A 15,323-nucleotide genomic window follows, 5' to 3' on the forward strand; every position below is an offset into this window, starting at 1 on the left:
TTATTCTGCGGTTTGGTGGTGCCTTTCCCTTGCTTCGGATTCACATATCCAAAGTCTTGCTTCTTCTATTTAAATTTCCACAATGGTGTAGGCAGTGCAGGATCTGGTGTATTTCCCAACATCTCGTCGAAGGTTCGACCAATAAAAATACTTCTACAACACTGCCATTGTTTTCTCTACTCTGAAATATCCAGCGACCCGACTATAGTGTGCCTGCCAAATCATTTTGGAACGCTCACTTGAAGGAACACAAAGGTGTCCCAGATGGCATAACAGTGCACCCTAGAGGTGAAAATCGGGAACTTTCTTGCCTTCCAGGTACATTTGGTATGTGTTGTCAAATTCTTGATCGCTCTTGTAAAGATGCAGTGACCCCATAGTCTCATGTCCACAAGATTCAAACACAGTGGTTAGCGCCATGGCCAATAGTCGGCTAAGGCAGTCTGCAACATTATTGGTGTTTCTCTTCTTGTATTTAATGTTTAAATGGATTGTTGGAAGTATGTGGACCATTTCTGATGGCGATCATTTTGCAACTTTCCTTGTGTTTGTATGAGCTGCAGGGGCTAGTGGTCTATGTGGATGACCATTTCCTTCCCCAAAATATAATGCTTCCATTTTCAGTAGGCTTACACAATGGAATACATCTCTTTGTCATAGGTGGGATACTTTTGGACTATCTCTAAAAGTGTCTCACTGTGATATGCCACTGGATGCCCCTATTGAGTAATAACTGCAACAATAACATAGTTGGAGGCATATTCCTTAATCTCAAATAATTGTAGGTCTGGGAATGTGAGCATTGGTGCAGAGTAGAGTTGATGCTTCAACTCAGCAAATGCCTTTTGTTAGGATTCAGACCAAAATAACTTTGCTTTCCCTCTACCCTTGGTGACTTGACTAAAAGGCCAAGTGATATGAGAGAACCCCAACACGAACTTGCGGTAGAAATTGGCAAGACCTAGAAAGTTGTGAAGCTCTATTAGAGTGGTTGGGGATGACCAATCCCGAATAAATTGTAGCTTGGCTAGGTACACATGCGCTCCCCTCTCGTCAATGATGTACCCCAAATATTGAATCTGGGCCATACCAAAAGTGAATTTCTCCAAATTGGCACACAATTTGGGTGTCGTAGGGTTTGGAGGACATGTCGAATATGGTGGAGGTGCTCTTCCCAACTCTGGTTGAAGATAAGGATGTCATCCAAATACACTACCATGAATGAGTTGGTGCAAGGCCACAAGATGTTGTCCATCAACCTCATGAAGGTTGAGGGGGCATTAGTTAACCCAAAAGACGTGACCAACCATTCGAAAAGGCCCTCATTGGATTTGAAGTTAGTCCTCCACACACCAAAGGGTTTGATTTGTACTTGGTGATAATTGAACTTCAAGGAAATATTGTTGAAATATTTCTCCCCCTTGAGCTGGTTCATAAGGTCATAATTTGTGGGATTGGATACCTATTCTGGACATTGATCTTATTTAGTGCCCGATAGTCAATACAAAGTATCCAAGTCACGTCCTTCTTTTGTACCAACATGATTGGGCTCCCACATGGTGATGAACTTGGGCTTATGTGCCCTTTTTGCAACAACTCTTGAATCTGGCTCTTGATTTCATCATTCTTTAGAACAAAGCATCGATAGATCGGCCTGTTGGGTAGCGACGCGCCTGGGGTCAGATTGATGGAGTTCTTGACCTGATAGTGTAGGGTTACCCATGTGGGTGAGGTGAAGATGTCCATGTACTCCTCCACGAACTTGTCCGTCTGCTACTATCATGCGGAGGAACCCTGTCTGGAGGATGTGGATGTGGCTATAATCTTCTTCTTGCCCTGAGGGTGAATCATAAGGAAAAAAATTTCCTGGTTTGGGAAATGATCTTACTACATTGCTTCTCATAGATCAAAGAGATGGCAGTAAGCAGTGCTACCTCTGGTATCCTGTATAACTTAATGCCCAAAGAAATAATAATAATTTGTAGCCTAGACTCATACAAAACATGATGCTTCAACAAGTATGGTTGTCCTAATAATACATCAGAAACTTCAAGAGGAGCAACATCACACAATACCTCATCTATGAAGGGCTTGATGTTGTAGGGAAGGAAACACTATTGGTTGACACAGAGATCTCATCCTTGGTGAAGCCACCCAATTGTTTATGATTGCGGGTGTGGTGTGGTCGGTAGGCCCAACCGCTTCATGACCTCTACTAAAATGAGGTTCTTTTGGCTTCTGTTATCGACAATGAATTGTAGTGGAGAACCCTTCACCCAATCTGTGATTGGAAGAGTCGCTCCCCCTCCTCTGGATCTCCGGGCTCAATCTTCTGGATCTTGATGGTGGAAACCATGGCATTGTACTCCACATCAATAATCTGCTTCCCTTTGTCATTCCCCTTGTCAGGTTCTGACTCAAAGTTGGAGCATGCATTTGATTTAGAAGCCTTCAGCTTGGCCACTAGCGACTGCTTGATTCGACACTTACTTGTGTTGTGAGTGGGGCTTTTATGGAATGCATGCCATTTACCTGTGTCCTTCTCTGTCTTGGTGTTTTTCTTTGCTTTCCACTTTGGCGGGTTGTCTTGGGTCACCCTGCCTTAGCTTTGTCATTTATTCTGTGATTTGGGGGCGTCTTTCCCTTGTTTCAAATTTGTCGATCCAAAGTCTCACTTCTTCTGTTTAAATTTTTGCTCTATTTTGACAATGTATCAATAGGTGACACCAAGTAAGGAGATGTCTAGGAACTCCATCTCTTCCTGGATGTACTTGAGTAGACAACTACATTACTTGAGTACCAAATTCCACTCAAAATCCTTGATACCCAACATCATGCGAAGGGTATGAAAAATATTTGTGAACTCTGACACGTCTTGGTCCCTTCCCTGCCGCAGCATGGTCCACTTCATGTATTTATCTTCATAGATCTTGACAGGGTAATATTGTTCCTTGATGGTGTCTCAGAAAGAATTCCAAGTGGGTGCAGCTGAAAATAGTGAGGGTTCACTCTCATCCTTTTGTTCATAGTAGGTTTCCCACTAGTCCCTGACATGGGGGGCAGATTTGAGAAGGGAAAAAGTAACATTGTCCTGATTGGAAAAGTCATGAAAAAAAATATATTCTTCCAACATATTTAACTATCTATTTGCGACATCTACATCTATCTGATCTTCAAATATGGGAATGTCAAAGTTGACTTGTACCTTAAAGGGAGTGGTGCCCCCAGAGTGGTTGTTGAATGAAGATGTGTTTCCTACGGGTAGTCGTTGAAGGCTCTAGGTAAAGTTATCCATCATCGTTTTCCTCCATTGCTCGAGGTCTTGTTCGAGCAATATTTTGAAAGGATCTCTTGCTCTGTTGTCTTTCTTTTCTTCTGCAATGGGAGGTTGTAATATTCCTAATGGAAAAATTTACAGTGATAACAAAAATAGGGAAGACAATACAACATAAAAAATTTCAGTAAACACCAACAACCCGGAAATGCTCCCAAACACGCCAAAAATGGGCAATTTTATTACATCAACTGATGGAGTACAATGTGAAATAGAAATAGTGCACCTGAGCTTGCACAAGGTAAGCTACAAGTGTCAGGTGATCAATATGCCAATGCTCAACTACTGCTAGAGTTTATCTATCAGAAAATATGCACTGGTCTAGTAATTCTACATTGATGGTTGTGTTGAGACCCTGATTTGACCCTTCAAATATGCCCAGAAAATTCTACAAAATTAGGTTTGAGGTCCTTGCTAAAAACCCAGAAAGGGTTTTGGAAAATTCTACCGACCGCCCAAGACCCAAAATTTAAGCTCACTCCTCCTAACTTGCTGCTAAATAATCCTGTTATTTTAGGGCACCAAAAATCCTCCAAAAATTATGAAAAAATAGGAGCAGACTCCTTGAGGCTAGTCCAACAAAACCCAAAAATGATTTGGGCTAATTCTGACCTCCCAGAATTACCCAAATTTGGTGCTACGCCCTCCTTGACAGTTTTTGCATCCCCCACAATTCAAACTGCTGGATATGTCACCAATTCCTTCTCAATTAGCTGTAGGATTGCCCTGCAAATTTCCTCCAAAAGATGTGAGTGAAATTCCTTCCAAAACCCAACACAAATAAGATGAATCCAGCCCCACAAATTTTGCCTAGTAATACTTCTATGTGGGCCCTAAAATGGTGATTCTGGCTCTTTCAGCAGCAACAACTTCCAGCCCCGAAATTATCCACAAACGTTGGTCCACCCTCAATGAAATTTCTCCTAAATTCGTTGGCCCGAATTTCCCTTGAAACTCCCTTAACTCAGTGGTTCAATTTTTGTCCTTGTGTCCTCCTGCAAGTTTGAACTAGTTGAAGCAAGAGTTAATGTGTCCACAAACTCGAGTTAATCTCTACCCACTAAGTTCTAAAACACTCTCCTAGGGTGACACTCAAATTTCACCGAAGGTAGAGTTGGAACATAGTCAAAGCTAGATTGTCAAAAGATACCAAATGGAGGCCTCCTTGCCCTATTTATACAAGCTGGACATATTTCTCTTGGTGGACCCCATTTTCTACTAACTCACACCCCTTTTCTTTCTCTGTCTTCCTCCACAAGTGTGAATTATCTCTAAGGGTCGAATTACCTCCCTTTTGTGGTCCCCATATTCCACCAAGGTTGGAATTTCTCCTATTCTCCTAAGTCCTTCATTGCCTCCCTGTTGAGGCCTCGAAAATCGCTGCAACAACATTGAGGAAACCACCCGGTCCGGACCTTAATACAGCTCCTTTTCCGTTTGGAATAGTGGCTCCGACTGGGGATAATGGGACCAGTTTCCCAAAAACTATAGGTAAACGGGATGGATAAGTGACTTATAGGATATGCTGGCGATAAGCGGATAACTAAAACTATCAGCAAAAATATAATAACTATGATCTACCCCGGGGACTTATCGATTTCTCAAGCGTAGCGTTAGATGATTTGTGCTTTTAGACAGGCATATAGATGACTCCATCTCTAAAACATAGATATTAAATCATTCAAGACTGCTATGCATAAATAGTTACGCAAAGCGATAACAGCGAGATTACTACACTTTGTCATTTATATCATTGTTACATGCATGATTAAAGGAAAAGGCATATCACAAAACATCCAATAATGGAATGAAATAGAGATTTGCTGTTACAGCGCATACATGTATTCAACAATAGCAAGAATAATTGCATAACAATTCATACAAAAGGAATGAATACAGATACAGATAAAAGTACCATATAAGCTGCTTAACATTCCCATATATCAATCGCTATGTCGCAGTCCTTCCTTCAACTCAGAAAACATCCCAAACAACAGACAATAGTGCGCAATTGCATAGAGAAGCTTTCCCGTTAAATTAAGAACCATTGGTCGAGTTTCATAAAAGAATATAGGTTGAAGCACAGTAGTGCAAACTTCAGTCTTTAAGTCTATTACAAAATTTTACGACCCTTTCTAAAAACATGAAAGGGTCTATAAATACTAAACTAATCTAAATATCTAAGAAACGAAAATGTTATTAAGTTGGCATCAATAAATATTCCTCCTATCTTTCTCAGCGATCTGGCAATCGGCGGCAATGATTCATCAGGCAGGCTCTTTGCCTTTAAACCTGAGCTGACATATCGCTAGCATTGGCTCTACTTCAGGCGGTTTGTTGAGGCGCGAACTGAGCTGAGCAGCGTATGTGGCATCTTGAATATCGGGAAATATGCACTCGAGAGCATTAGTTAAACACTTGAGGGTCGACCTTTGTGTGTGTGGCTTGATGAGAAAGTGCCAATATGCATCGTTAGTCAAAGTATTAACTCCAGCGATTAACCTCCCCTTCTCCTCCAAGTCAGGATAACTTGATTGCTCAATCATATTTGCTGTTGTTATGCTTCCAGGTGTACACTGGGAGATCATGTTTGCCAAATAGAGGTTGTTGTTGACCAGATCAATCATATTGCTGGCAGTTAATTTACACCTCGAAGCCGCCCTTTCTGCTTTCATCACTTGAGTGTGCCATTCTGTGAAGAGTATGTCTTTGTATGTTTCTTGGATTCTGGGCAAATTCGCTTCTTTTCCTACATCAGAATCTTGCCAATCAAGATATGCGATTATGGTTTCTTCAGCTTGATCTAACTCATTCTTGGCCTTCTCTACCTACTGACATACTGACGTAGTTAGCTCGCACAATGGTTCTGCCTCAGTGAGTTGTTGGCATAGGAGCCTAATCTGAGATATTAATGCACTGTTTATTTGCGATGCCTCGGCTCTGAAATCCTCCACTTTTTGGGTGCCCTTTATGACTTCGAGCTGTGCCGACAATTGAGCGATTTGCTCGTCCTTCGTTTTCATCATCAGCTCATTCGCTGTCTTCAACTGTGCCAATGCCTCCGATAATTCCTTTTGTTTCTGGATCGCGCTTTGGTCGATCCTCTGCTTCTCTGTTTGCAATTGTTGGGTTAATAAACTGTTCGCTTGCTGTTGTGCCAGCAACTGCTCTTCTGCTTGCGCTGCTTTCTGCCTTGCCTCGGTCACTTCTGCCTGTAGTGCAAAAATTTCCTGGTCCTTAGTCTTCAATAGAAGACTTACCTCCGATGCCTTATCAATAGTCGCTGCAGAATAAGCTCCTGCATACTGTGACAGCTTTGTTAGGTCATCGGAGGGGTCCAATTCCTCCTTCCATACTACATTACCCGTGACTGTTTGCTCTGGAAAGATAGAAGGTTGATCAATCTTTCGTCTCTTCCTTGATCGCTTAACAACTGCTTTATGCCTTGGGCTGTAGAAAACATCCAGGGGAGGAATATCTTCCACCTGGAGAACGATTTGATCGGAAGGGTCTTTAGGAATTACCTCAACATCCTTGGAAATGGGTGGGCCGCTGGTTCCACTTAGAACCTGAGGAGAAGTGATGTCCGGTGTGTCATTTGTTTTGGAGGTGTCCGTATCTTTGGAACCTTCCTTTCCACTGATAATAGAATCGAATTGCTTCCACTGCTGGAGCAATTCGGGATCAATGGTGGTTTGTTTCTGCTTCTCGGCTTGGGACTCGCTCCGCTCTTTTTCCTGCTCTTTCCTCTGCTGCTCCTCTAGTTCTTTCCTCTGTTGCTCCTCTAGTTCTTTCCTCTGTTTCTCCTCTAGTTCTTTCCTCTGTTTTTCTTCTTGTTCCTTTTTCTGCCTATCTGCCAATTCCTTTTTCTGCCTATCTGCCAGTTCTTTTTTCTGTTTCTCCTCTTCTTCCCTCTTCTGTTGTTCCTCTACCTCTTTCTTCTTTCTCTCTTCTTGTTCCATTTGTGCTCTCTGCTGTTTTTCTGTCTGTTCTTTCTTTTGCTTCTCCGCTTGCTCTTTTCTCTGCTTTTCTGCCTGTAGCTTCTTTTGCCTTTCCTCCTGTTGCTTCTTTTGATCTTTTGTTGTAACAGGAGGCTGGCTCGTCTGTTGCCGACTAGGCTCGCTTGAAGATGTCGCTGGGGTTGTTGCCAGTAAATCTAGAGGCAGAGTTTGCAACCTCTGCTCTCTAAGTTTATTGAACTCAGTTAACCCTTCATCATTATATTTCATCCTAGCGAGTTCTTTAGCATGACCGATTGTTTCGGAGGCAACGAACAGGTCATCAAATATATCTTCTTGATGGTCAAATTTTGTCAATTTGGCCTGTTCTAATGCAGTGTAAGCAGTTTTCTTTGGATCATAGAGCCTATTTGGGATAGTGGCCAGGGTTAAAGATTGAATCTTTGTGGCTTCCTTTTCTGCATGCTTGAGATCATGCAGAGTATAGACACCAATTCTCAAGGGAAAAGAGGGCCAGCCCCTCTTCTTTTCTTTCTTGAGAGTCTGTGTAGTACTCTCGGCCATAATCTGATAGGAGATTTCTCGTGCTAGCAGTTTATCTGGAATATACAAAGGGAGAACATGCGGATTGGCTTGGCTCCCGAAAACCCTAATGTAGGTAAATCTCTCTTCTCCAAACCAACTTGCTACCGCTGGTAAATCAAAGGAAGCTAGATAGGAGATTTTGGGAATGGGCCTATCAAAAATAGAATAATGAATGGGAACCATAAAGCCATTGCAGATTTGGTACAAATGGTGCTTGTAAGAGGACTTCCACAATTTCTGGTGGTATATATGAATAGGTGAGGGGTCTTGAGCAGTCCACCTCCAACCGAGGACGGGAAACTCAGAATTGAAACATAATGTATCTAAAATATAAGCACTGTAATAAAACGGGGGAATTTTCCTTTCAGTGACAACAGAATTAGCTCTAAAATCACGGACAGCTACGGCTAACTTATCAGAGAGAATAGTGGCCCAATCCATGATTATGCTGTTTACTGCTGCTTCCATTAGGGGAACCATCTCTATGGTAAAATTAGCAGAGTCATGTAATCCCCATAGCCTACACATCATTACCCCGCATAGCAATAGGGAGAAGCCAAAGAATCGACTGAGTACTTACCGGAAGTCTCGTGCTTGTGTTTGGCTGGATTCTGCCTCCAATCCCGGATGGGCTCGGATTCTACTTCATTATCAGCTGCAAATTTCTCCAGGAAAGTCTTGTTGTACACCTTCTCCGGCTCGGGCAAATGATACATTTGCCTTAGATGCTCTGGTTTGAACGACCCGAAAATCCTCCCATCTCTTGTGCTAAACGTTCTGTCGAGGATTGGAATTTCCTCAATTGCCCATCGCACGACGTCTGTGTAGGGGAGAATCTGTTCTCTAGCCGCTATCCTGTGAAGGAAAGAGTCGGCCAAATCTTTGAGAGTAGAATCAGACTTCTTGAGTAAGTCCACACCAGCTTCCGTCACTGTTACCACTGGTTGTTCGGCCTCTAGCAGATTATAAGTGCCTTGCCATGTAGTTCTAGTGAGACCAGTGCATGTGGTATCCGATATTAGACCCTTCTTTTTATCGGCGGCAGTTTGTCCTGCAACTGATGTAGCAGCGGAACCCGCGGTCCTCTTGGATTTCTTTCCCATATTGTTCAGGCTTCTCTCGAAAGATGAATTCTACAAAAATGGAAACATAACAATGAAAATCCATAGCGGGAAAGATATATCAATTGAAGCATGCTGAGATTAATTCTCAAAAATGGTTGCGGATCCAATTACTGGGAAGATCTTACAGATACATTAAATGGCAGTTTAAGGCCTGCTACTCATTAAATGATTATTACACCGTTATCCGACTGAATGACCCCCTTAAGCGTGCAATGGATATTTTGGCGGTTGAGCGCAGGTGATCGTTAATCGAAGGGGCAAAACTTTAAATACGAATGCATCACCTTATCCCTCCATTTAACGACTTTTTCGAAATCCGCGCTCCATCGATCGGGTATCAGTAATACTTTAGATCTTCAAGTTATGGCTTTTGAAATGCCGATCGCCGATAGCGATATCGCATCGCTTCGGAGAATAGGTATTATACAATCATAAGCATAGGATCCTTCCGATTGCCGATTGCGAAATCGCATCGGATTAGTGTGAAGAAACATAACAAGGTGCATTTAGAATAAATTGCCGATTCCCCGATTGCCGATATCGCATCGCATCGGGGGTAAGACTTGGGCGCCTTATTAATGTGCATGGGATGTTGCCGACTGCCGATTGCGAAATCGCATCGGGTCAGAGTAAATAACTTAAAGTGCTTTGACCACATACGAGGTATCGCCGATAGCCGATCGCCGATATCGCGTCGCGTCGGGGCTTATGTTATGTGCATTTATAAGCTGTGTATGGAGTATCGCCGATCGCCGACAGCGAAATCGCATCGGCGGAGATCAATGTGCCACTTAAATGTGTTTCCCATGTCATTGCGATATGCGATCTTGCGATCGCTTTATCGCAATAATAAAAGATTATTTTATTTATTGAAAAACTATTGTTCGAAAGGCTTAAATAAATAAGTTCAATTGATTATCAGACCTTTTATGAACAACCGAAGTATTGATGCCAATCAAAATTTAAAAGGGACCCATTCCATATGTTGATCTTTATAAATAAAAATGATATGAAATGGGGGGTTGTTGTAGAGCACAACACTCCCTTATAAAAAATGCCTCCAATTTTTGAATTTCAAAATTATGCTATACTTAGCACGACATACAAAATCTTCGTTTACCTCCTCAAAGGGAAAAATCGAAATTGGGGACATTGCAGTCCTCCTCGCCAAAAATTATTTGTCCTCAAGCAATGCTCGAACAAGCTCTCTCTCCCTGTTGACCCAACTATCACTACAAACAATACCAGGGTCCCAAATGTTCCACTGAGTCATTAGCGAATCTCTAGGGGACCAAATACTCTCCATAGAACTTAACCCCAATGGAAGATCCGCCTGACCTCTCCCTATAGAGACCAACTCGTCCCTAAGGGTGATTGCTCTACCAAGCCTCGTAATACTCGGGTCCCATGCTAATCTTAAAAGGATGCCACTATGTCGACGTTGTGCCACTTTGACTATGGTCAACTACCCATATTACTCATATTGTATCCTCCCCTCCTGGAATCCGATGGCGTAGTATCTGTGGCAGCCAAGCACATCCCACTGGTCATAAGACCACCCATGTGAAGTGTTATCCTGTCTTAGAAAGTCCTTGAGAGGTATCATGCCTACTGCCAAACTGAAACCCAACAAAATACATGGGTGTCCTTCCTTGGTGGGAAGCCTCTCTCCTAAGTCTGTGACCTAACTACTCTACCCTGTAGCTCTATGGCCCCATACTAATCTCAAAGGGAGTTCAAAGTGTAGGCGTTGCACCAGTCTAGGCATGAATGCGACCCCCCTATGCTTCGAAAGATCCATCCACTCCTGTAATCCTCTATCACAACCTCAATAAATGATAACTCTATAGTGTTGAAGATGATCCTGCCAGGGCATCCCATCAAAGCCATCATCTACCAATCCTCGTCCAGTCTCTGGATGAAACAATAGCAGGGAAAGTCCTCCTCGGCCCAGAGTGATAATCCTAATGATCCCCAACCTGACCTCCCAAGGGAGATGTTGTCCTGTCACTGTCATCTCTGTGATCCCTCCAGATAAAGGTGGTTTACTGCCCCAATGGATCCCTAGAACCCAAAGTGAAATTAAAATCCCATCGCTTCCAATTCTTGTCACCTACCACTATGTAGTACCAATGTTCACTAGGAACCCCAGGTGCCATACAACTAATCCTTGAATGTTGCTAATAAACAAATGTCTGATGCCCGCGACCATCTCAGTGTATGCGTTTTTGTCCTGCTCCATCCAATCATCACCACTAAGTCTACCATATGCACCCTTGGTAATGTGCCAATACAGTGTCTGAAGCCCGGATACCCACTGGAAAGTTGCCTCAGCTATACATGGTATCCCCTTCTCATACAGGATCCCAATAATCCCTACTGAAGTATAGGCACATGTCTTCTCCATGATCACCTCCCCAAGTGTGGGCTCAGAGATGAGTGATATAACACCCCTACAGAAGATCATCTCATCTCGTATTCAGTGGCTGCCAACTTGCGTGCTGCCCCTGCTCCTCCACTGGGGAATCCATGTCGTGGCCCTGATGCACTGAATCTCATAGAGTCGTCTCAAGCAAGTCTCCCAAGTCTCACTACCCACAATGTAGGCCTCGATTGGACACAACAAGGCACCCCTCAATTTCCTGCAAGGCTAGTGAGTTAGAGATGGCTAGGCTCCGACATGTATGGTCGAGAATGTGTGGACACTCCTGACTAGTCTCGTGACCGGACAACTCTCCAAACCTAGGCATGTCACCCTTAATGGTATGCCTAACATTCTTGTCAAGTAATCTCCCTGTTAGTAGCACTTTCCCAGTCCGCAGTGTAGCCTTGCATATTGTTGCATATAACCATGTATCCTCATGCCCCCTAGCATACAAATCCACCCTGTTGCACATCTTTGCGCACCATTGGACCCTGCTACATGTTGTCGCATTGCCCCAGATCAACAGGTATCCCTCCTATATCGATTCGTCCATCATACTATGAGGAAATGCACTACGATGTGAAGCACTCCTCCTACACCTTGGTGCGACCCTACACACCACTCTACACCTCTATGCACCTCTACATATTGCTGCACATTGTTGCATGCCCCTATACATCCCTGGATACCATGGTCTAAAACTGAGTCAGTTAGTATCAGTTTGCATCCTGTCAGTATCACCGTATCCACTCTCTGATCTCCTTAACCTTGGATGAGTGGACCTCCCTTCTTGATCCTTTGTGAGAGATATGACATGCGAATCTCCCTTTGTACTTGTGGGGATGTCCCTGGGGTGCTACCCCTCAGTGACCCTTGTGCCCCATATATCCATGGGAAATCGTCCTCTCCATACAAGGAACTATTTGGTGGCCTACCGATGCCACCTCCTTTGACACCTCTTGCCAAGGCACACTGATCATCCAATGCCCCTACACATGGCCAACATGCCAAGTCAACTCATAGAGTCTGCCTACTCCTCTGTCAACTCGACCTCTCACTAGTGCTATCCAGAGCTCTGGCAGGAATATGAAAATGGGGGTGAGTCCAATCACTGGATCCACCATCTTGCTAATACCATTACTGACCTAATCCATGGAGTGATGGAGAGTCCCACATGGGTCCCAACTATGATCCAACCCTCAAGACCCTCTGGAAAACCTCGACCCCTGCTGAACTATGCTTCCAACCATAGATGTATCCAAAAATGTAGTCAACCCTATCAAGTACCAACTCAATACCTCTTACCACCCAATCCCATGAGAGGGATCAAATAAAAGAGTCCCTGAATATGTAACAAGTTCATCATGCGAGTGTTGTGCCCTACGTAACTCATGTCGCCTCATCTCACTGGGTCAGTCAACATATACAATATGTTTAGGTAACTCATCCACTCTCCCTCCCATGTGTAGAGGTGTACTAACAACACTGCATGCCCCATCTACATAAGCTTGAAGAGAGCTACTAAATGGACTACCTAAAAGATGACTACCCATCCTCCTCCATCATGGGTTCAACAAGACTCCCGAGTTGCCCCACCACAGGTAACTCCTCAAGCATAATATCCTCATCTAGCTAATGCTCCTCAAGGTTCTCTACATGTTACTCTATGTAGCTATTGTCTAGGAACTTTGTCACAGCTCTAGGTACCTCTGTGCATACTAGCACCTCATCAATGGATGGTCATATGGGTGTGTGCCCAATTGTCTCCACCAATGTGTCAATAGGGGATACCAAAGGGAACTCCCACAAGGATGGCTCATGTGTCATGTTGTGTGTATCTACATGCTCCTCACAACCCTGCATGCCCTCGGCCTCATCTTCGACCTCCTTATCATGCTCCTAATGTCTAAAACCAGGTCTCCACCAGCAAAATTGCCTCCGAGTCTCACCCTCTAACTGCCCTCCTCTACATGATGATCCAACCCCTGAACCATCCTTCTCCTTCTCATGTTCATGCAGGAAATGGGGCATGATAGGGTGACTAGATTGGCCATACATATGGGTGTTGTACAGCTGGGATGTGTGTTCATGTGCTTGGATTCTCCCCTGTTTATGTATCATTTGTTGTATCCCCTCTAAGATCTATTGGTTCTGCCTCACCAATTGTTGGCTCTACCTCATCAACTTGCCCATGATCTTACTAGCCTCCCCATAGTTGGCCAAGATCACGCTCTGATACCACTATAATATTCCTAATGGAAAAATTTACAGTAAACCCCAACTAACCCAGAAATGCTCTCAAACATGCCAAAAATGGGCAATTTTATTACATAAACTACTAGAGTACAATGTGAAATAGAAAGAGTGCACCTGGGCTTGCACAAGGCAAGCTACAAGCCTCAGGTGATCAATATGCCAATGCCCAACTGTTGTTGGAGTTTATCTATCAAAAAATTTGTGTTGGTCCAGTAATTCTACACTGCTGGCTGTGTTGAGACCCTGATTTGACCCCTCAAATCTGCCCAGAAAATTCTACAAAATTAGATTTGAAGTCCTTGCCAAAAACCTAGAAAAACTCAGAAAGGGTTTTGGCAAATTCTACCGACCACCCAAGACCCAAAATTTAAGCTCACTCCTCCTAACTCACTGCTAAATAATCTTGTTGTTTTGGGGCACCAAAACTCCTCCAAAAATTATGCAAAATTAGGAGCAAACTCCTTGAGGCTAGTCCAACAAAACCCATAAATGATTTGGGCTAATTCTGACCTCCCAGAATTACCCAAATTTGGTGCTATGCCCTCCTTGACAGTTTCTACGTCCCCCACAATTCAAACTGCTAGATATGTCACCAATTCCTTCTCAATTAGTTATAGGATTTCCCTACAAATTTCCTCCAGAAGATGTGAGTGAAATTCCTTCCAAAACTCAACACAAATAAGATGAATCCAACCCCACAAATTCTTCCCAGTAATACTTCTGCGCAGGCCCTAAAATGGTGAGTTTGGCTCTCTCAGCAGCAACAACTTCTAGCCCCGAAATTATCCACAAATGCTGGTCCGCCCTCAATGATATTTCTCCTAAATTCGTTGGCCCAAATTTCCCTTGAAATTCCCTTAGCTCAGTGGTTCGATTTCTATCCTTGTGTCCTCCTGCAAGTTTGAACTAACTGAAGCAAGAGCTGATGTTTCCCACGAACTCCAACAAATCTCTCCCCATTAAGTTCTGAAATACTCTCCTAGGGTGACACTCGAAGTTCACCGAAGGTAGAGGTGGAATTCTTGCTTGGGAATTCCTTGTGCTAAACAACATTGGTTTACTTGGCTAAACAACTCAAGAAAACTTGTGTTCAAAGTTAGATTGTCAAAAGATACCAAATGGAGGCCTCCTTGCCTTATTTATAGAATTTGGCCTTTTTCTCTTGGTGGACCCCATTTTCCACTAACTTGCACCCCCTTTCTTTTTCTCTCTTCCTCCACAAGTGTGAATTATCTCCAAGGGTCAAATTGCCTCCTTTTTGTGGTCCCCACATTCCACCAAGGCTGAAATTTCTCCTATTCTCCTAAGTCCTTCATGCCTCCCATATCAAAATTGCCTCCAATTCCTGAATTTCAAAATTGTGCTATGCTTAGCACCACCCAAAAAATCTTCGTTGACCTCCTCAAAGGGAAAAATCGAAATTGGGACATTACAAAGGTTGTCAGGGTTTTCGGGGCTAGTCTTGCAAACGTTCAACTAGTTCGAGCCCTAACTCCTTATACTGTGACCTCATTGGGGACATGCAAAGAAAAACAAAGAAAGAACAAACCACTCTAATACCACTAGTCTAAACTTATACATGAATGCAACAAACATAAACACAAAGATGCAATAGAAATAAAACTTTGTTTTATTAATAT

This window comes from Pinus tabuliformis, chromosome Q (assembly GCF_031772625.1).
Source record: "Pinus tabuliformis cultivar Carrire ecotype Pingquan chromosome Q, CPIR1, whole genome shotgun sequence".
Taxonomy (NCBI): domain Eukaryota; kingdom Viridiplantae; phylum Streptophyta; class Pinopsida; order Pinales; family Pinaceae; genus Pinus; species Pinus tabuliformis.